Genomic DNA, 21732 nt, shown 5'->3' with positions numbered 1-21732 from the left:
GGCAACCTTGCCTTGTCCCTGATTTCAGTGGGATTGAAACTCCATTGAGTTTGATGTTGGCTATAGGCTTGCTGTATATTTCCTTTACTGTGTTTAGGTATGTGCCTTGTATCCCTGATCTCTCCAAGACTTTAAATACGAATGGCTGTTGGATTTTGTCAAATGTCTTTTCAGCAGCTAAGAAGATGATCATGTGGTTTTTCTTCTTCAGTTTGTTTATATGGTGGATAACATTGATGGATTTCCATATATTGAACCACCCTTGCACGTCTGGGATGAAGCTTACTTGGTCATGGTGGATGATATCTTTGATGTGTTCTTGGATTTGGTTTGCAAATATTTTATTGAGTATTTTTTGCATCAAGGTTCATAAGAGAGATAGGTGTGAAGTTTTTTTTTTTTTTGGGTCTTTGTGTGGTTTAGGTATCAAGATGACTGTGGCTTCATAGAATGAGTTTGGTAATGATCCTTCTGTTTCTATTTTGTGGAATAATATGAAGATAATTGAATTTAGCACTTCTCTGAGGGTCTGGTAGAATTCTGCACTAAAACCCTCTGGCCCAGGGCTTTTTTTTTTTTTTTTGGAGGGGAGACTGTTGATGGCTGCTTGAGTTTCCTTGGGCTATTCAGTCTTTCTATCTGATCTTGACTCAATTTTGGTAGATGGAAACTATCCAGAAAATTGTACATTTCATTTAGATTTTCAAATTTTGTGGCATTTAGACTTTTGTAGTATGACCTAATGATTGTTTGGATTTCCTCAATATCTGTAGTTATGTCCCCCTTTTCATTTCTGATTTTCCTGTGATTTGGATAGTTTATTTCTGCTTTTCAGTTAGTTTGTTTAAGGGTTTGTCTATCTTGTTGATTTTCTCAAAGAATCAGCTCTTGGTTTCATTGATTCTTTGAATAGTTTTATTTGTTTCTAATTGATTGATTTCAGTCCTGAGTTTGATTATTTCCAGCTGTCTGTTCCTCTTGGGTGTATTTGCTTCTTTTTCTTTTTTCCTGGGACTTTCAGTTGTGCCATTAAGTTGCTTGTGTGAAATGTTACAAACTTCTTCTTGAAGGCACTTAGTGCTATGAATTTTCCTCCATGTACTGCTTTTATTGTGTCCCATAAATTAGGGTATGTTGTAACTTCATTTCCATTGAATTCTAGGAAGTCTTTAATTTCTTTATTTCTTTCTTAACCCAGCTGTCATTGAGTATTAAGTTGATCAGTTTCTATGTGTGTGTGTTGTTGAGGTCCAGCTTTAGTCCATGGTGGTCAGATAGAATACAGGGGATTATTTCAATCTTCTTGTATCTATTGATGCTTGCTTTGTGACCATGTATATGGTCTATTTTGGAGAAGATTCCATGAGTTGCTGAAAAGAAGGTATACTCTTTTGAGTTTGGCTGAAAAGGTTCTGTAGACCTCTACTAGGTCCATTTGAATTAGGGCCTCTGTGAGTGCCTTTATTTCCCTATTTGGCTTCTGTCTAGATGATCTATCCCTAGGTGAGAGTAGGGTGATGAAAAATCCCATTAAGGTGTTGGGATCAATGTGTGAGTTTTAATAATGTTTCATTTAGGAATGTAGGCATTCTTGTATTTGGGGCATAGATGTTCAATATTGTGATGTCTTTTTGGTGGATTTTTCCTTTGATGAGGATGTAGTGCCCTTCCTCATCTTTTTTGATTAATTTTGGTTGAAAATCTATTTTATTAGATATTAGGAGAGCTATTCCAGTGTGTTTTCTGGGTCCATTTGCTTGAAAAACATTTTTCCAGCCCTTTACACTGAGGTAATGTTTATCTTTGTTGCATAAAAAAAGTGTTGGATCCTGTTTCCTCACCCATTCTGTTAGTCTGTGTCTTTTTATTGGAGAATTGAGTCCATTGAAGTTGATAGATAATAGTGATAATTAGTTTCTTTAATTGTGTGGAGTTGCTGGTCTTACTGTGATTCATTGCTTGTTTTCTTCTAATTTTTGTTGGGAAATTATCTGTATCCTCTGTTTTCTTGGGTATAGTTGTTTTCATTGGATTGGCGTTTTTCCTTCTAGTATCTTCTGTAGGGCTATTTTGTTGTGTAGATATTGCTTACATTTAGTTTTGTCATGGAATATTTTGTTTTCTTCATCTATGTTGACTGAAAGCTTTGCAGGATATAGTAGTCCGGGTTGGCATCTGTGGTCCCTTAAAGTCTGCATGACCTCTGCCCAGGCCCTCCTAGCTTTTATAATTTCTGATGAGAAGTTTGGTGTGATTCTGATAGGTCTACATTTATATGTTACTTGGCTTTTTTCCCTTGCTGTTTTTAATATCTTCTTTGTTCTGTAGACTTAGTATTTTGACTATGATTTGACGTGAGGAGTTTCTTTTCTGGTCTAGTCTATTTGGTGTTCTGTAGTCCTCTTGTATGTTTATGGCCATCTCTTTCTTTAGGTTGGGAAATTTTTCTTCTATGATTTTCTTGAAAATATTTTCTGGACCTTGGAGCCTGGAATCTTCTTTTTCATCAATTCCTAATATTCTTAGATTTTGCCTTTTCATGACATCCTTGATTCTTGGATGTTTTGTGTTTGGGACTTTTATGATTTTACTTTTTCTTTTGATAGGTATCAATTTCTGCGAGTGTATCTTCAGCACCAGAGATTCTCTCTTCTATCTCTTGTATTCTATTGGTGATGCTTACATTTATGGTTCCTGCTCTTTTCCCTAAGTTATCTGTAACCTTCACTGTTTGTTCCTGGATTCTGCAGATCAGACTGGTACTGTCTTTGTCTGGTGTCTGGAGAATTCTTCAAGAAAATGAAAGAGGTCCAGTGGTTTCACAGTGTGTGTTGGTGTTTTACATGTACCTGTGGGAGGAAAGTCTGTGTTGCAGAAGGACAAATGAGAGCAAGTTTGTTCAGGTGCCTGTGCATGTAAGTGTGTGCTAAGGGACAGAGTGCTAGAGAATGTAGAGGCCCTCCATGTGACGGAGGGGCACCTTGCAGGCACTAAATGTATCATAAGCACTGGTGATGACCAGGGACCTACAGGCTACTGGTAATCATCTCTAACTGAGCTCCAAGAGTTATTTGCCTAGATTCCACTCGTCGATCCACAGATCAAGGGCTTCAGTGTTCCAAGAAACCATCTATTTCCCACAATGGATGTGTGGGTGGGAGGGATCTGATATCTGGCTGCTAGCTTAGAAGCACCCTGGATCTTGAGGGCACATTCATCTCTATCAGGTCAAATCGTAAAGCAAAGGTTTCCTCCTGTTCTCTATTGGCCAGTTTGGACCTGCTGAGTCAAATGTGGCAGATTGAGCTCAGTCAGCTCAATGATGCTTCAGCAGTTGAACTAGGGAGTCCAGCTGCGGCTGCAAAACTGGAGTGTCCAGGTGCCTGCTGGGAAGTCCTGGGGAGCCACAAAAGTGGTCCATAGACCTAGGTGGCCCAGCACCTAGTGTACCTGGGTGGTTTTGCAGGTCTGCTGGACTTTGGTGGCTGTACAGCTGCCTATCTGCCAATGAGGGATTGGGCGGTCTGTACAGTCACTAGCTGGGAGGCCCTGCAGAAAGAACTGGGAAGGATTGTACCGCAGATCTGGGACTCTGCAGGTGGGTACTCAGCAGGTGGGTACAGCTGGCTGCCACAGCTGAGGAGCTAGGAGCCCCGCCTCTGCTTTCAAGGTCCCAGGCAGTGAGTTCTGTGCTCATCATCACTGTCACTGTGTGTTGGCTCCCCTGAGGAGGAGGAAGGCCTGAACAAGGGAAGTGCCCCTCTCCATTCCCAGAGAAGTCCGTGCCTGACCTTAATCTAAATGTTCTCTGATCCTGTGATGTCCCCTCTCTTTCAGGAAACCAAAACGTTGATTTTCTGGCTCCAGTTGCCCCTCCACTCACCAGTTTTGGAGTTTCAAATTCTCTGCCTCTCAGAAATGGCGCACTCTGGTTGCCGCCATCTTGGTTCCCCCAATAGCAACGTTTTAAAAATCCTTATTTCAATATTCTTGTTTTGGTATGAAAGATAAAATAGGTAAGCCTCCTCTCTTGCCTTTCATAAAAAAGATTCTTGCATGAAGGCATTAATATCATTAAAATATCAAAACGATAAATACTATGTTTGCATTATCCATCCACAACCTTAAATATTGTGCTTTTTATGTTGCCAGGAGTACAAAAATTTCAAGTGACAGCCCACAAGTTCTAAATATCAATTTAATCATTGATAGCCTATAACAACAGGTTGTGAGCATCTTTCATATCATCCCTCAGGGACACAGACAGATGCAGATGAATACCCGGATCCTGTTGGCCAGCCAGTCTAGTTAAATTCATGAAAATCAGGTTCAGAGAGAGACTGTGTCTCAATTAATAATAAGGTGGAGAGCAAATGAAAAAGATAACTAAAGTCAGCTTCTGGTATCTTCTTCAGGCATGTACACCCACAAAAATACATACATACATATGAACATATTTATACACACACACTCAGAGAAAGGGGAGAGAGAATAATCTCAAATTTGACACTTAGGTTTTTGTGACTCATATATTAAGTCATTAAATAATTCTCTTTTAACTATCAAAGTGTTCCAGTGACGTGAGAAATGTGCAGATTGATGCCAGAGCAGGCTTCTAAATCTGGCTGTCTACTGCAGAATATCCTCTTGGCTTTGCCAATTCGTCATATTTTACTCCCACTTAGAACTTGGATGACAAATTGAATATTTTCACAACCTTAAATTTCAGTTGTGCTTTCTCAGGAATGAAGCTAAAAAGTGTTCATGAACAAATCGTCCATACCCTGGAGGGACTGCTTTAGGAACCTGCATATTTGTTTAACTGCAATGTAAGCACTTTGTGATCTTTAGTTATCATTCCCTGATCTTTGTTCCATTTAAAAGAGATATTTGAGCTATCTTCTTGAAGCATCAACCTTCCATATTACTTGGAGCCAATGTCTAAGAAGTGGTCTGAAACTAAAACCCAGAGATTACATATTTGTTTGTTTGTTTGTTTGTTTTTCAGTTATAAAATGTAGCACATGTCTTTGGGGATTTATTTTTAATTTTGAACATCTTTATGTTAACATAAAATCAGTTAAGTTGATTTGCTTCCACTGTACCATTAGCCAGTATGTCAGATTGCATACAGTGTAGTTTTAATACATTACTATCAATTGGAGAAATTAAACAAAACTTAGTATACTTCATAACAAGTGAATTTAAATGTTTTCATTGTTGCAGATGCAGAATTACTTTCTGTGACACAATTTTGTTATGATTTACGCTGCAATTTTTAAAAATTATATTTCTTTAAACCATCCCCTCAAAAAACAAGAACAAAAATTAAAATACCAACAACAATGTACTGGAACTTGTTTGTATCACTATGGTTAAAGCTTAGTTATGACTAAATACTGAAAATTTTATTTTCTTGATTTAGGTAATACTCTTGACCTATAAATTAAAAGACAATCTTGATTAAAATGAGAGTTATTAACACATGCAAAAATAATGATTAAATAAAAACTGTGTAATAAGACAAGCATACTGAGCTTATATCTAGTTATCAAAAAAGAGTCAAAGCTTCTAAGTGCTGGACTGTTCTATACTGGTATTTCCACAGGTGATTAAAAAAACAAAACAAAACAAAACAGTCTTTAGGCCATTCCTGGTTTACAGATTACAGCTTGGGCGCCTTTGGTCTAACTCTCAGTTATAATTCTTGAAAGGGTAAATTTTATTCTGTAGCACATTCCTGGTATGAATTTCCATGTAGCAGAAAGATGGTAACACAAGTCCAGAACAGGTGGAAGATAGCTATTAAAATCAAAGAGAGGGTTTTGGTCTTGCATCTACAGGAGCTTCAGGAACAGGGAGAGCATGAAGGTGGCCATGTTTTAGCAAATATTCCTGAGGCAGAATATTTGAGCTTCATGAGGAGAAAGCAGTCAAGTAAATAATCTGATCTCCAATAGACCCAAAGTTAGCAATCTCATAGTATGTTAAATTATAAAGAAAACTCTGGGTGAAACATCAAAATACACACAGCAATGTGGCTGCTATGATTTGTCATAGTGTACTGCTATAAACTGTAAATATATAAGGTATATTTCAAAATGCTCTAAGAATGTATTTACTATAAAGGGTGATAAATTTCTGAAAAAGAAGATATATTTAACCCAATTACATAATTTATAGGTGTGTAGAAACCTTTGTTATCTCTTTAAAATATATAGTTTTGTATTTTATGTATCAGTTAAATTATTACACATGAGAAAATAAGGTTAGGTGACACTGGGGATATTCATGCCAGATAAATTTTCATGGATGCTATGTAAGACCTTGATTTGACCCTCCCTGTGAAAATCTCTGATGTTTAATTCTTTGTCCAAAGTTGTTCTTCATTCAGTGACTTGGACAGTTTTCAGAAGGTCTTTCCCTTCCCAGCAGCTTTGTGACACATATTAGCCATAACCACTGAAGCATGAAGAAATTAAGCTGCTACAAAAGACATTAAGGAACCATAAAAACTCAAAGACTGAAAGTGGCAAAGCAAAGTTCCAATTAGCCTATTTTAATTATTTTTAGGATGCCATTTAGCTAGGGTATGTAAACTTGCAAACAGTAGAATCAAGTGTAGACTCATCCCCTTATATTTAAAAAAGTGAACATTTTGTTGTAAAAACAGTTTAAATTATTTTGAAGTAATTAACATTTCCACAAAGATACAGGAATATTATGGACTGTCTTAAATATCCGTTCTCTTTCTAGAAAACGCAAAATCATTTCTTTATGCATATGTATAAGGTTGTGAAAAGATGGCTTAACTTTAATTCCAGAGGTAGAGAAGAAAAATGATTTATGGTTTTCATAGAGATAAAATAAGGTGCAGTCAACCTGATATCATCAGTCATCTGCCAGTTCCCTTTTGTTCAATAATCTACAACATATAGACGAAAGTAATCATGTTCTATGAAGAATAACTAGGCATCTTATTAAAGGTCAGACACTATCCCAGAAGAAGAAGAAGAAGAAGAAGAAGAAGAAGAAGAAGAACAACAACAACAACAACAACAACAACAACATTTTTTAGGAAACTATCCACATCTATATAGTTACGTGTACTATTAGAGCCAATATGGAGATAGAAGTCATAAAAACAAACATCTTGGACTTTATGATACCTCTCTTTAGGTACAAGCTGTTAAGCTTAGTAGGTTTACTTTTCTGTGGCTTTTGCATGACATTAAAATGAAGATAACTGGATGCAATCATTATTACTCAAGAAAAGACATCTCCTTAATATTTTATAATTTCACAACAGCAATTAATTTCATTTCCTGGATTTCTGAATTCATTCACTCAAGAATCATTGACTATAAGTCTACTATGTGAGAACTCACTCACTTTACTAGATGGTTTACTAGAAAAATATGGAGCAGGAATAGATGCCCATTCACTAAGATTTACAAATAAATCCTATCCCTTAAGAAGTGAGTAAATGAGTTGGTAGCCATACAGAGACTAGAACATTCCTCTTGTTAGCGGGAGACCACAATCTGGAGATCCTAGAGTAGAAAAGAACTTGGTTTTGATTTGTCATATCCCTTAGCAATCATAGCAGCAGCGATGGTGACACATGCCTTTGATCCCAGCAGTCAGGAGAAGAGGCAGCCAGATCTCTGTGAGTTCAAAATCAATCTGGTATACAGATTAAGTCCCAGGACGGCCAGGGAAACCATGCCTTAAACAACAACAACAACAAATGAACACATTCAATGTATTCATTAAAACTGTGTAAACAAGTTAACTAAACATGAAATAATTTTTGCCATTGAAGAGTTTAAATAAAAGGAAGTGTTGTTATTTGCATAGGGTCTTATGCACTTTGGAGGGTACTAGCAGTCACAGACATAGAATGAAATTCTTTCTCAGGTACTCGTCATCATTTTTGTCCCACTGTGTACTGTTAATTAATGTGGTTTACCGATATGTTCTCAAACCCAAGAAGCAATTTTATTATATTGATTTGTGCTAAATATAAGGTTAATTGCTTATTTCATAATGAGCAATGCGGGACTTTAACTTAAACTCTAATCAGATGTTAAAGGGCCAGATTCTTCCCAGAAGAAGACAATTATGTATATGAATGTTCACACATGGACAGAAAAATGGGTGGGGCAAATAGCCTGTTCACAGAGCACAGAGAATGGTGTGATTTTTGTGTAACAGAAATGGTGAATTCTTTTACCACATAGACTTTTTCTAGACCCAGTTACAATATTCATAATTAATAATAGATGGCAGTTAACTTAGAAAATAAGTGATGAGATGAACTCTTAAAATTAATTATGAAAATGATGTTAAAATGCCAACACAGATTAGAATCTCTTAGCATATTGTGATTTCTGCAAGTCTGTAACTCTTCTCTGTCATAAACTTCCCACCTGCCTCAGAAGACTCACGTAAGGACTTAGAATCAGTCTTTGCTCAGGGCAGCGTTAACACAGCAGCCCTGCGGAAACGCTAGAAATGTGATGGAGAAGGGAGGACAGCAGATACAATGCAGCATTTCCACATTTCTTGCGGTAGCAATATTTTAAATGTCTTTTATTTTCTAACTATTTCTCAGTGATCAATAATAAAGGCCACGGATGTGTTTTGTCTTAAATTTAAATTTATCCTGAAATGGTGGTTTCATGGGTTAAAGAAAACATGATATAGCAGTAGAGAAATTTTGCCTTCTCTAAATTATTTCTCCGCAATGCACTGTATTATTGCTCCTATATTTTCCACTTGTAACTGTTGAAGAAACTTGTTGAAATTTGTGACATGAATTACTGCCAAGGACCATAACATAGCTTTAACATAGTGTTTCCAGCTTATGCTTGAAAAAGGCACAATCCAGGTTAGAGGACAAATGCTTTCCTCTCTGTTTTTTTTTTTTGTTTTTTTGTTTGTTTAATTTTCATTTGATATTTTATTTCCTTTAAAATTTAATTTTGACAGTTCATACTGACTATTACTGATTACATTGCCCTATAGATTAAAAGATAATATTGATTAAAATGAGAGTGATATTAAATTGTGTACACACACACACACACACACGGATGCAAAAATAATGATTAAATAAAAACTGTGTCATAAGACAAGCATACTGACCTTATATCTAGTTATCAAAAAAGAGTCAAAGCTTCTTAGTACTGGACTGTTCTTTACTGGTATTTCCGCAGGTGAAACAAACAAACAAAAAACAGTCACTGGACTTTCCCCCGCACTTAAAATCTTTTCCCGACATTTCTGTGATGTACCCTGTATCAGTATTAAGTTATGGTCTAGAGCCTGTGACATCCCTCAATCATGGATTTTTGCTTAGCCTTACAGTACCACGTGTATTTCTCTTCCTAAAAAGTCCTACTTGGACTTCCTAAAGTCCAATTAAGAAGTAATTGGTTAACCTAAAGAGAGTGGTGCCACCATTGCATCAGTAGGAATATCTTGCCAGACAGGTCAGTAAGGAAGTACTGAGGATTTACAGCTTGGTAAAACCCTTGAGGCCTTTTCTTCCCCAGCAGCCTGTGCAGCACTTCTAGCACTGCTGATTTTTTTAAAAATTATTAATATTACTATTTATTACAATTTATTCACTTTGTATCCTAGCTGTGCCCCCCCCCTTGTCTCCTCCCAATCCCACCCAGCTAACAACCAGGCACTAGAGAAAAAAGAGATGCACTGAAATTTTAATCCATTCTTCTTAGAGTCGGTGGAAATTAGAACAATGTTTAGTTTTGCTAAGATATTATGTTTTGATTGCATCCAATATTGGAAAAATGTTTTCTGTTTGTCAGATATTAACTAACTTAAAGATAATTAGTTGACAGATATGTTTTTTAATTTATTTTTATTTTTATTATTAGTTACATTTTATTAACTCTGTATCCCAGCTGTATCCCGCTCCCTCATTCCCTCCCAATCCCACCCTCCCTCTCTCATCTCTTCCCTGGCCCTTTCCAAGTCCACTGATTGGGGAGGACTTCCTCCCCTTTCATCTGACCCTGTTTTATCAGGTATCTTCTGGACTGGCTGCAAAGTCCTCCTCGGTGACCTAGCAGGGCTGCTCTTCCCTTGGGAAGTGGGGAGGTCAAAGAGCCTGCCATTGAGTTCATGTCAGAAATAGTCCCTGTTCCCCTTACTAGGGTAACCCACTTGGTTACTGAGCTACCAAGGGCTACATCTGAGTAGAGGTTCTAGGTTATATCCATACATGGTCCTTGGTTGGAGTATCAGTCTCAGAAATGACCTTTGTGCCCTAATATATTTGGTCCTTGTGGAGCTCCTGTCTTCTCCAGGTCATACTAACTCCCCCTTTTTTCATATGATTCCCTGCACTCTGCCAAAGGTTTGGTTATGAGTCTCCACATCTGCTTTGATACACTGCCAGGTAGAGTCTTTCAGAGGCCCTCTATGATAGGCTCCTGTCCTGTTACTTTTTTTTTCCTATGTCCAATGCCTATCCCATTTGTCTTTCTAAGTGAGAATTGATCATCTTAACCCCGGTCTTCTTTCTTGTTTATCTTCTTTAGGTGTATAGATTTCTTTATGTTTATCATATCTTATAGGTCTATATAAATGAGTATATGCCATGTGTGTCTTTCTTCTTCTGGGGGACCTTACTCAGAACTATCTTTTCTAGATCCCAACATTTGCCTGCAAATTTCATGATTATGTTAAAGGTAGCTTAGAAAAGAAAGATAAGAGGGGTTTGAGAGACTTGAAAATACTAATTTAAAAAAAAAAGAGTATTATTAAACAATTGTCATGGGACCACTGGGGATCAGTAAATGAATGAAAAGATCATCAGGGGAATCATTCTAACTTCGGTTTCAAGTTCACCTCTTTCTCTAGTTTGTGACTTTAGGTTGGTTTCCTCTTCATTTCCCTCCCTTCTCCATACAATGCAGATTGTGACACTTAAAATCAATAAGTGCTGAGAGGGTCCTGTGAGATGATGTTTGTAAATGCAACCCTTACCTCCTCTTTTGCTCTTCTTTATATTGCAGTTACTTCCTACTGTGGAAATAAAGAGCAAAGCATGGGGCTGGGAAGCAGCTTAATCAGGAACATGCTTGTTGCAAAATCATGACTAGAAGAAACTCTGGCTGTGGTGGTATGTGCCTGTAATTCCAGTTCCAGGGAGGCAGAGATGGCAGGGTTCCTGAGGCTTGTAGGCTTTACAGTCTACCTGAGTTGGTGAGCTCCAGGTTCAGTGAGACTCTAGTCTCAGAAAAATCACATCAAGAAAAGTTAAGTAAAACATCCACAGTCAACTTCTTACACATGCACAAACATATAGTGCCATATGCTACACAAAGGAGAGAGATGATCAATAGTTGGATAGATAGATAGATAGATGATAGATAGATAATAGATAGATAGAAATAGATGGTGGATGATAGATAAATATAGAGAATAGATAGATGATATAGAGATGATAGATAGCTAAATAATATAGATATCAGATGAGAGGTATACAGATAGATAGATAGATGATAGATGAGCTAGAATTCTACAATGACAGATCAAAAGGAATGGAACCTTTAAGTTCCTAATTCACACTTCTAGTTTTCCAGCCTTTATGCTAGTCTGGGCAAGGAACTTCTTGTCAGTCCCAATAACTTTAATGTTAATCCTACTTTTAGCAGATCACTTACTTTGTTCACTAGGGTTCTGCTTTGTTTCTCAAACCCAGATGTTACCTTTAAAAAAACTACTCAGTCTTGGCAGCATGCCCAGGACCTACACAGGTCTGGATCATTTGGGGTTCGCAAGCTGAAAGAAGGTACGGGCTCCATCCCTAATCCAGAAGCTATCTCCAGTTGCTAACTACCTTCAAATGAAATTGTAGTTTTCTCCGAGAGTGTCTCACACAGGAAACAAACTTAAGGACCCCATGGCCCACTGTAGATGACCAACAGAAAATGTACTCAACGACATCATGGGGGGGGGTGTCTTTCTCTCATAATATCATGCCTGGGCTCTATTTTTTCTTAAGGGTCTTTGCATATATATTATGATTTCCAGTTTTGTAATTTTATGGGATTCCTGAATGTGTGAACAAGTGGGTCTCTGGTTACACATCTATTTCTTATGTCTTTTCTTGGGCTGTCTTCTTTCTGTTTGATTGTTTTGTCCTATTCCAATATAGAATACTTCCTGTGGTTTCTTTTCTTTTTTTTATTTATTTTTTATTTTTTATTTTTTTTATCAGTTACATTTTATTAACTCTGTATTCCAGCCGTGTCCTGATTCCTCATTCCCTCCCAGTCCCTCCCTCCCTCCCTCATCTCCACCGTGCCCCTTTCCAAGTCCACTGATAGGGGGGACCTCCTCCCCATTCATCTGGTCCTGTTTTATCAGGTATCTTCAGGACTGGCTGCAAAGCCCTCCTCTGTGGCCTAACAGGACTGCTCCTCCCTTCCGGGGTTGGGAGACCAAAGAGCCAGTCATTGAGTTCCTGTTAGAAATAGTCCCTGTTCCCCTCACTTTGGGAAACCAATTGGTTACTGAGCTACCACAGGCTACATCTGAGCGGAGGTTCTAGGTTATATCCATACATGGTCCTTGGTTGAATGTCAGTCTCAGAAAAGACCCTGTGCCCAGATATATTTGGTCCTTGTGGAGCTCCTATCCTTTCCCCATCAGACTAACTCCCCTTCTTTCTTATGATTCCCTGTACTCTGCCAAAGGTTTGGTCATGAGTCTTTGCTTTGAAAACACTGCTAGTTAGAGTCTTTCAGATGCGCTCAGTAGACTCCTGTCATACGTTCAATGCACATCCCATCTGTCTTTCTAAATGAGGATTGATCATCTTACCCCATGTCTGCTCAATTGATTATCTTTTTTAGGTGTATAGATTTCATTATGTTTATCATATCTTATAGGTCTATATCAGTGAGTATATCCCATGTTTGTCTTTCTCCTTCTGGGATATTTCACTCAGAATGATCTTTTCTAGATCCCACCATTTGCCTGCAAATTTCATGATTTCCTCCTTTTTGATTGCTGAGTAGTATTCCATTGCATAAAAATACCACAATTTCTGTACCCATTCCTCTGTTGATGGACATCTGGGTTGTTTCCAGGTTCTGGCTATTGCAAATAGAGCTGCTATAAACATGGTTGAGCAAGTGTCCTTTTTGTGTACTTGAACAAACTTTGGATATATACCTAGCAGTGGTATAGTTGGGTCTGGAGGAAGCACTATTCCTATTTGTCTTAGAAAGTGCCAGATAGCTTTCCAGAGTGGTTGTACCAGTTTACATTCCCACCAGCAGTGGAGGAGGGTTCCCCTTTCTCCACAACCTCTCCAGCATGTGTTATCGCTTGAGTTTTTCATCTTGGCCATTCTGATGGTTGTAAGGTGATATCTCAGGGTCGTTTTGATTTGCATTTCCCTGATGGCTAATGAGGATGAGCATTTCTTTAAGTGTTTTTCTGCCATTCGATATTCCTCTGTCGAGAATTCTTTGTTTAGCTCTGTTCCCCATTTTTTAATTGGATTACTTGGATTGCTGCTTTTCAGCTTTTTTGGTTCTTTGTATATACTGGATATTAGTCCTCTGTCAGATAAAGGGTTAGTGAAGATTCTTTCCCAATCTGTAGGCAGTCGTTTTGTTTTGATGACGGTATCCTTTGCTTTACAAAAACTTTTCAGTTTCATGAGGTCCCATTTATTGATTGTTGCTCTTAGAGCCTGTGCTGTTGGTGTTCTGTTCAGGAAGTTGTCTCCTGTACCAATGAGTTCTAGGAATAATATAACAATAAATGTCAAGTAAACAGAATCATCATAAAATATAGAGATGGCTAGATTCTACAACAAAAACCTTTGACCTAAAATTTTTAGTACATTCTAAATTCTTGCTAGCCCCATATTTTAATAATGGTAGGATTAAAATGAATTGTAAAGCATAAACATGATAAACTAATGCATTTGTAAATACAAAAATATAGTCATAATTTTTCCAATATGAGATTGAGAACAGCCAAAATGGAAATTCCTAAGTATCTTCAATTTGACAGTAAAGAAATTTTCTTTTATCTCATACACACAGTAATTCAGTGGATGAAAGCCTAAATGTAAAAAGTAAAGGTAGTTCATTTTAAAGGACTATTATGAATATAACCATGAAAGGTGGTATACATTTGTGTTATTTATTTTAGAGTTATATATTTCCTTGCATGCTGTATAACAGAATACATAAATTATTTTCATACTGCTACAAAAAGCAGACAACATAAAATAGAAAAAAAGTAAATGAAATAAAGCCACAATTAATGAAATGTCAAAATATTTTAAAAGAAAGGTAAATTCTACTAATTTCAAAAATTACATACATCTGCCAGATGACACTCTGAGTCATTTACACTAGTCATGCAACTAGCTCTCATAATTTCGTGTGGCAAGGTTCAAAAGAATGTACACAGTGAGATTGTGACAATGGTAGACTGTAAACAGAGGAAATATTTAAGGACATGGAAAGATGTAGGTTGTGACATAACCTTATAATATTCCAAAGTAGTGCTTTTTGATGGTAAAAATTAAACCAAGTTTTATGTAGATTATAAGTCAATACTGTCAATTATACAGCTAAGAATGGAATTTATATACATTTGTAAATTGCCAGTCCTCTTACTTGTTTTCTCCTACATATGATGTCCATCCCATTTGTCTTTCTAAGTGAGGGTTGATCATCTTACCCAGGGTCCTCTTTCTTGTTTATCTTCTTTAGGTGTATAGATTTCAGTATGTTTGTCCTATGTTATAAGTCTGGTACCCACTTATAAGTGAGTATATACCTTGTGTGTCTTTCTCCTTCTGGATCTTTTCTAGATCACACGATATGCCTGCAAATTTCATGATTCCCTTATTTTTAGTTGCTGAGCAGTATTCCATTGTGTAAATGTATCACAATTTCTGTTTCCATTCCTCATTTGAGGTGTACCTGAGTTGTTTCCAGGTTCTTGTTTTATAAGAAGTTTAGCTTGGTTTTAGAATGATTATGTAGATTTCAGAGTCTTTTAGGTTAGACCTGTGGATTTTATTGATCGTTTATAATTACTAGATGCATCCAGAGGAATGATTCTTACTTCTTCATACAGCCACAGTCTGTATAAGATATTTTATTGAAATTCTGACTTAAATAATGCCATATCTATACTAAAACTTTTGTCTGTCTGAAAGTGATTGTGGGATTCAACATTCAGTCTTATGCCTCAGGTAGGACAATCAGAATCTACCTTTCAGATATTGTTTTTTTTTTCTTTTCTTTTTTTTAATTTTAATTATTTTCTCACAATTTATTCTCACAATTATTTCTCACAATTTATATGAAACCCCCTTAATCAACTCCTCCCAGTCTTACCCTCCGTCCCTCTTCCCCGTATCCCCTTCCCCTTAGACCACTGAAAGGCAGAATTCTCTTCCTTTGCCGACTGTCTGTAGCTTTTTAAGTCTCATCAGGACTGCCTGGATCCTCTTTTTCTGTGGCCTGGTAGTGCCTCATTGTCAAGAGTAAGTGATCAAAGAACAGGCAACTGAGTTCATGACAGAGGCAGACCCTCCTCCCCTCATTCAGGAATCCACATGTGGACTAAGCTGCCAATTTGCTACATCTAAGCATGGCATCTAAGTCCTCTCCATGCATGGTCCTTGGTTGATGTATCAGAGTCCCTGGCCTCTTAATTTTTCTCCTTGTGGGGCTCCTGTCCCCTCCAGGTCCTTTCACTCCTACACCCCTCTTCTTCCATTAGACTCCCTGCACTCTGCCCAAAGTTAGGCTGTGAGTTTCAGCATCTGCTTTGATCCCATGTTGGGTGGAGCCTTTCAGAGGACCCTCCATAGTAAGCTTCCATCCTGTTTTCTCTTTTCCACTGATTCTGGTGCCTATCCTATTTGTCATTCTGAATGAGATTTAAGCACCTTCCCTAGGGTCCTCTTTAGTGTTTATCTTCTTTAGGTCTGTAGATTTTAGTATGGCTATCATATATCATTTGTCTAATATCAGCTTATAACTGAGTGTAGATCATCTCTTTCTGTTTCTAGGTTACCTCAGTTAGGATGATCTTTTCTAGTTAGATCCATTTGCCTGCAAATTTCATTATTTTTATTTTTAACTGTGTTGACACATATAAATACAGAAATAGTTGAAACCAAGCCACCACAGTATAAAAGTTGCTTTTAAGGAGAAACTAAGGTCCGATGAATTGTCCTGATTTTTTATCATTTTTATGATGTTTGGGTTAATTCTGAGACTGACCTTAGTATTCTTCAATAAATTTCTGTTTTACTTAGGATAGCAAGAACAATGATTGTTTTTTGTAATCCAAAAATAAAGAATAAATATGATTGAAGAATAAATCATAGGAACTTATTTATGGAATATGGAAGACAATGTGTACAAGAGACATACCTTATTTATCAGCCAAAAAAATTAGAATGTGAAAACTATAATCCAGTTAATATATCTTGTCAAGGGGTCATGACTGGACAAAACCAGACATTCAAATTTGTTGGAAATCACCAGTACTTAAGCATTTGAAAATTTAAGTCTGAAGTTTTTGTATGAATTTTTTCAGTTTTATATTAAATATATATATTTATATATATATATATTAAATATATATATATGATGCATTGTAGGAATTACTAAAATATAAACTCATAATTACAAGCACCAAGTTAATGCTAGCAAATAAATACTTACTTATGTTGTAAAAATTGGACATGCTACTCCTAGAACATGGGATTCACAAGTACTAAAAGCTGAGAGCCCTGGTCAGTACAGTGCCTGGGTAGGGATGGCTTGAGATAAGGAATAATAAGGAATACGATGTACTGGAGCTACGCTTTTCAGGGTCAACTGCCACGAGGGAAAACTAGAAGCTGATTCACATGGAAACTGGAAAGTGTTGATGTTCTCTGAGTTTTAACTAGTTTTGTATTGTATTGTATTTTGTATTTTTGTATTGTGTGAAGAAGATTAATGTGACACCTTAACAAAAGTTGTACAATTCTGAGATGGAAAACAGCCAGTTTTCAAAAGATACTGGAATCTATGTAAGAACAAAGAGAGCCAAATCACGTGGTAAGAGACGGGACAGAGCAGACTGGTAATGTCTGACACATGAAAGCCGATGTGTTCATTGGTTGGTGAATGAAAGAAATATATAACTCAGAAATCCTTAATGTTCCAAGAGTTATTGATTGACTTGAGAGAAAAGTCAACTTTATTCAGAGTGGTATACATGTTCTTTGAAACATAAATAATCAAAAATTTTAAATGTAACATAGAGAATCACAGAAATAATACTTTGAATATTGACTATCATTTTATGTATTTAATATCTTAAATATTTGAACTCCTACAAGCCATTCTAATAAATCCCTCCTATCTCTTCTCTCCTCTTCTCTTTTCCTCTCCTCTCCTCTCCTCTCCTCTCCTCTCCTCTCCTCTCCTCTCCTCTCCTCTCCTCTCCTCTCCTCTCCTCTCCTCTCCTCTCCTCTCCTCTCCTCTCCTCTCCTCTCCTCTCCTCTCCCCTCCCCTCCCCTCCCCTCCCCTCCCCTCCCCTCCCCTCCCCTCCCCTCCCCTCCCCTCCCCTCCCCTCCCCTCCCCTCCCCTCCCCTCCCCTCCCCTCCCCTCCCCTCCCCTCCTCTTCTTTTCTCTTCTCTTCTCCTCCCTTTTCTTCTCTTTTCCTCTCTCTCTTCTCTTCTCTACTCCTCTCCTCTCCTCCTCCCCTCTTCTCTCCTCTCCCCTCCCCTCCCCTCTTCTCCCCTCCCGTCCTGTCCTCTCCTCTCCTCTTCTCTTGTCTTCTCTTTTTCTCTCTTCTCCTCTCTTTTCTCTCCCCTTTCCTCTTCTCTTTGCATGTATTTTTTATATTCTGTTCCTCTAGAGAATCCCGAGTACTGCACCTCCATAACATTCATATTACTATTCCAGCAATAGACACCTCTTGCCAGGCATGTCAGTATTTTATCATACATGGTCTAGCACTGGTAAGTCCATTCTGTGTGTTTTCTCCCAGCAGTCTGCATAGCCTTTTCTGACACCATGTAAGCTAGGAACTGGGACAAAGTTTTCTGGTTAGTTGAGGTTCATTTTTCTATGTGTTGCATGCAAAGTGTGTTTGTCTTCAAAAATAGGATTTGGAATGTATTTGTGGTGAGAATCAAGAGCAATGGCATCAACTAAAGTCTGTGTTGTTTGGTATACCTCTTGATCTCCCTGACCATTACGTGGTAGGGAAGTAACCATGCCTGGCACTGAGATTTTCAGTTAATAACCTATGTTTTTAAGAGCACAGTTGTCTGCCTGTACAAGATACTTCTTTTCAAACTCTTCCCCCACCCCCTCAATATAATAAATTTTTTTCCTTTCTTTTTTTTGATTTTATTATTTATTTTATCAGTTACATTTTATTAACTCTGTATCCCAGCCATGTCCTGATCCCTCATTCCCTCCCAGTCCCTCCCTCCCTCCCTCATCTCCACCATGCCCCTTTCCAAGTCCACTGATAGGGGGGGACCTCCTCCCCATTCATCTGATCCTGTTTTATCAGGTATCTTCAGGACTGGCTGCAAAGCCCTCCTCTGTGGCCTAACAGGACTGCTCCTCCCTTCCGGGGTTGGGAGACCAAAGAGCCAGTCATTGAGTTCCTGTAGAAATAGTCCCTGTTCCCCTCACTTTGGGAAACCAATTGGTTACTGAGCTACCACAGGCTACATCTGAGTGGAGGTTCTAGGTTATATCCATACATGGTCCTTGGTTGAATGTCAGTCTGAGAAAAGACCCTGTGCCCAGATATATTTGGTTCTTGTGGAGCTCCTATCCTTTCCCCATCAGACTAACTCCCCTTCTTTCTTATGATTCCCTGTACTCTGCCAAAGGTTTGGTCATGAGTCTTTGCTTTGAAAACACTGCTAGTTAGAGTCTTTCAGATGTGCTCAGTAGACTCCTGTCATACGTTCAATGTACATCCCATCTGTCTTTCTAAATGAGGATTGATCATCTTACCCCATGTCTGCTCAATTGATTATCATTTTTAGGTGTATAGATTTCATGATGTTTATCATATCTTATAGGTCTATATAAGTGAGTATATCCCATGTTTGTCTTTCTCCTTCTGGGATATTTCACTCAGAATGATCTTTTCTAGATCTCACCATTTGCCTGCAAATTTCATGATTTCCTCCTTTTTGATTGCTGAGTAGTATTCCATTGTGTAAAAATACCACAATTTCTGTACCCATTCCTCTGTTGATGGACATCTGGGTTGTTTCCAGGTTCTGGCTATTACAAATAAAGCTGCTATAAACATGGTTGAGCAAGTATCCCCTTTGTGTACTTGAACAAACTTTGGGTATATACCTAGCAGTGGTATAGCTGGGTCTTGAGGAAGCACTATTCCTAATTGTCTTAGAAAGTGCCAGATAGCTTTCCAGAAAATGAAAATAGATCCATATTTATCACCCTGCACAAAACTAAAGTAAAAGTGGATCAAGGACCTCAACATAAAACCAGATACCCTAAATCAATTGGAAAAAAACGTGGGGAACAGCCTAGAACTTATTGGCACAGGAGACAACTTCTTGAACAGAACACCAACAGCACAGGCTCTAAGAGCAACAATCAATAAATGGGACCTCATGAAACTGAAAAGTTTCTGTAAAGCAAAGGACACCGTCATCAAAACAAAATGACTGCCTACAGATTGGGAAAGAATCTTCACTAACCCTTTATCTGACAGAGGACTAATATCCAATATATACAAAGAACTAAAGAAGCTGAAAAGCAGCAAACCAAGTAATCCAATTAAAAAATGGGGAACAGAGCTAAACAGAGGATTCTCAAAAGAGGAATATCGAATGGCAGAAAAACACTTAAAGAAATGCTCAACCTCATTAGCCATCAGGGAAATGCAAATCAAAACGACCCTGAGATATCACCTTACACCCATCAGAATGGCCAAGATGAAAAACTCAAGTGACAACACATGCTGGAGAGGTTGTGGAGAAAGGGGAACCCTCTTCCACTGCTGGTGGGAATATATTACATTTTTAATTAGTTTGAAACTAGTATGTTTTCTTTTTAAATTTTTTTAAATTTATTACAATTTTTTCATTATGTATCCTGGCTGTGGCTCCCTACCTTGTCTCCTCCCAATCCCATTCTATCTCGCACTTTTCACTCTATGCCACTCCCATACTCCACTGATAGGAGAGGTCCTCCTCCCTTCTATCTGAACCTAGCCTATCAGGTCTCATCAGGACTGATTGCATTGACTTCCTCTGTGGTCTGACAAGCCTGCAAACCCCAGAGAGAAATGATCAGAGAGTCTGCCACTGAGTTCATGCAAGAGACAACCCCTGCATCCCTTACTAGACAACCCACGTGGAGACTGAGTCTATGGGCTACATCTGAGCCAGGGTTTTAGGTCCTCTCCATGCATGTTCTTTGGTTGGGATATCATTCTCTGCAGGGGCCTCAGGGCCCAGTTTTTTGGTTTGTTTGTTTGTTTTTGGCTCTTTTTGTCTCCTTTTGGAGCTCCTGTTCCCTCCAGGTATTTCTGTTTCCCCTTTCTTTCATAAGATTACCTACAATCTGCTGAAAGTTTGGCTAAGAGTCTTAGCCTCTGCTTTGATACCTTAATCAGTAGAGTGTTTCATAGGCCCTCTAATGTGTTTTCTTAATGTCTTTGTACATCCTTAATTTTGGCCCCAAACATTCCCTAACTCCTATCTATCCTTCTCTTATCTCTCCTTCTAATTATACATACACACATATATGTGTTTGTGTAATAATATATATGTATGGTCACATACACACAAATATATAAAATTGGGTTGCAAGAGTGTAAGTTTCCATGTAGGCTTTTTAAAACCCTTTTCTTTCGGTTATGACTTCTCCTCCCTCCTCCTTTCCCAAACTCTTTCTGCCCTCAGTATTTTCTCTCCTTGTTATTTGCTCTGTATTTTGCCATCTCACCATTTTTAATATAATTGCTCCCAATGTCCCATTCCTAATTTCCTGGATCCCAAAGCACTAAAAACATGACAGTCAGTGCCAAGATCTACATATGAAATGAAAGAGAACAAGCAAGTTTGTCTCTGTGTGCTTGAGCGGCCTCATCAGTACTTTATTATTTGTTTGTTTGTTTTTTGTTTTGTTTTGTTTTGTTTTCTATAGTTCCATCCTTTTCCCAACATGTTTCATGCCTTTCTTTTCTTTCCTGCATTGTGTACATATGCTGTATTTTCATTATCTACTTTCATGTTTTCCCTGGTGATACATTTAAGTACTGTGCAGATTTCTTGTCCATTGTTCTATATAGATAACAAAATATGTTTACATGCCAAATCATCCTCCATTTCTAGTTTAACAAATTACAAGAAGCAGCTGTTGCTTAACCACGGAACACTGTGATTGGTAAGAGTGGTCAAATCATAGCATTTGAAATTACATAACTTGACACTTGTGTTGTAGCTGTCCTGGTTTTCTTATCTCAGATGTTACTTATCATAAAAGAAAAACAAACATGAAAAACCATGGACTTTACAGATAAATTTACAAGTACCCACTGATACTTTGGTCTCTGGGTGAACGTCAGAGGTTTTTTGTTTGTTTGTTTGTTTTGTTTTCTGTGCTTATTTCAGCGTTAGTGGAACAGAACAGACATCAGAGATGGAGA

Source organism: Meriones unguiculatus, chromosome 3, assembly GCF_030254825.1.
Source record: "Meriones unguiculatus strain TT.TT164.6M chromosome 3, Bangor_MerUng_6.1, whole genome shotgun sequence".
NCBI lineage: Eukaryota > Metazoa > Chordata > Mammalia > Rodentia > Muridae > Meriones > Meriones unguiculatus.
This window is presented reverse-complemented; position numbering follows the sequence as displayed.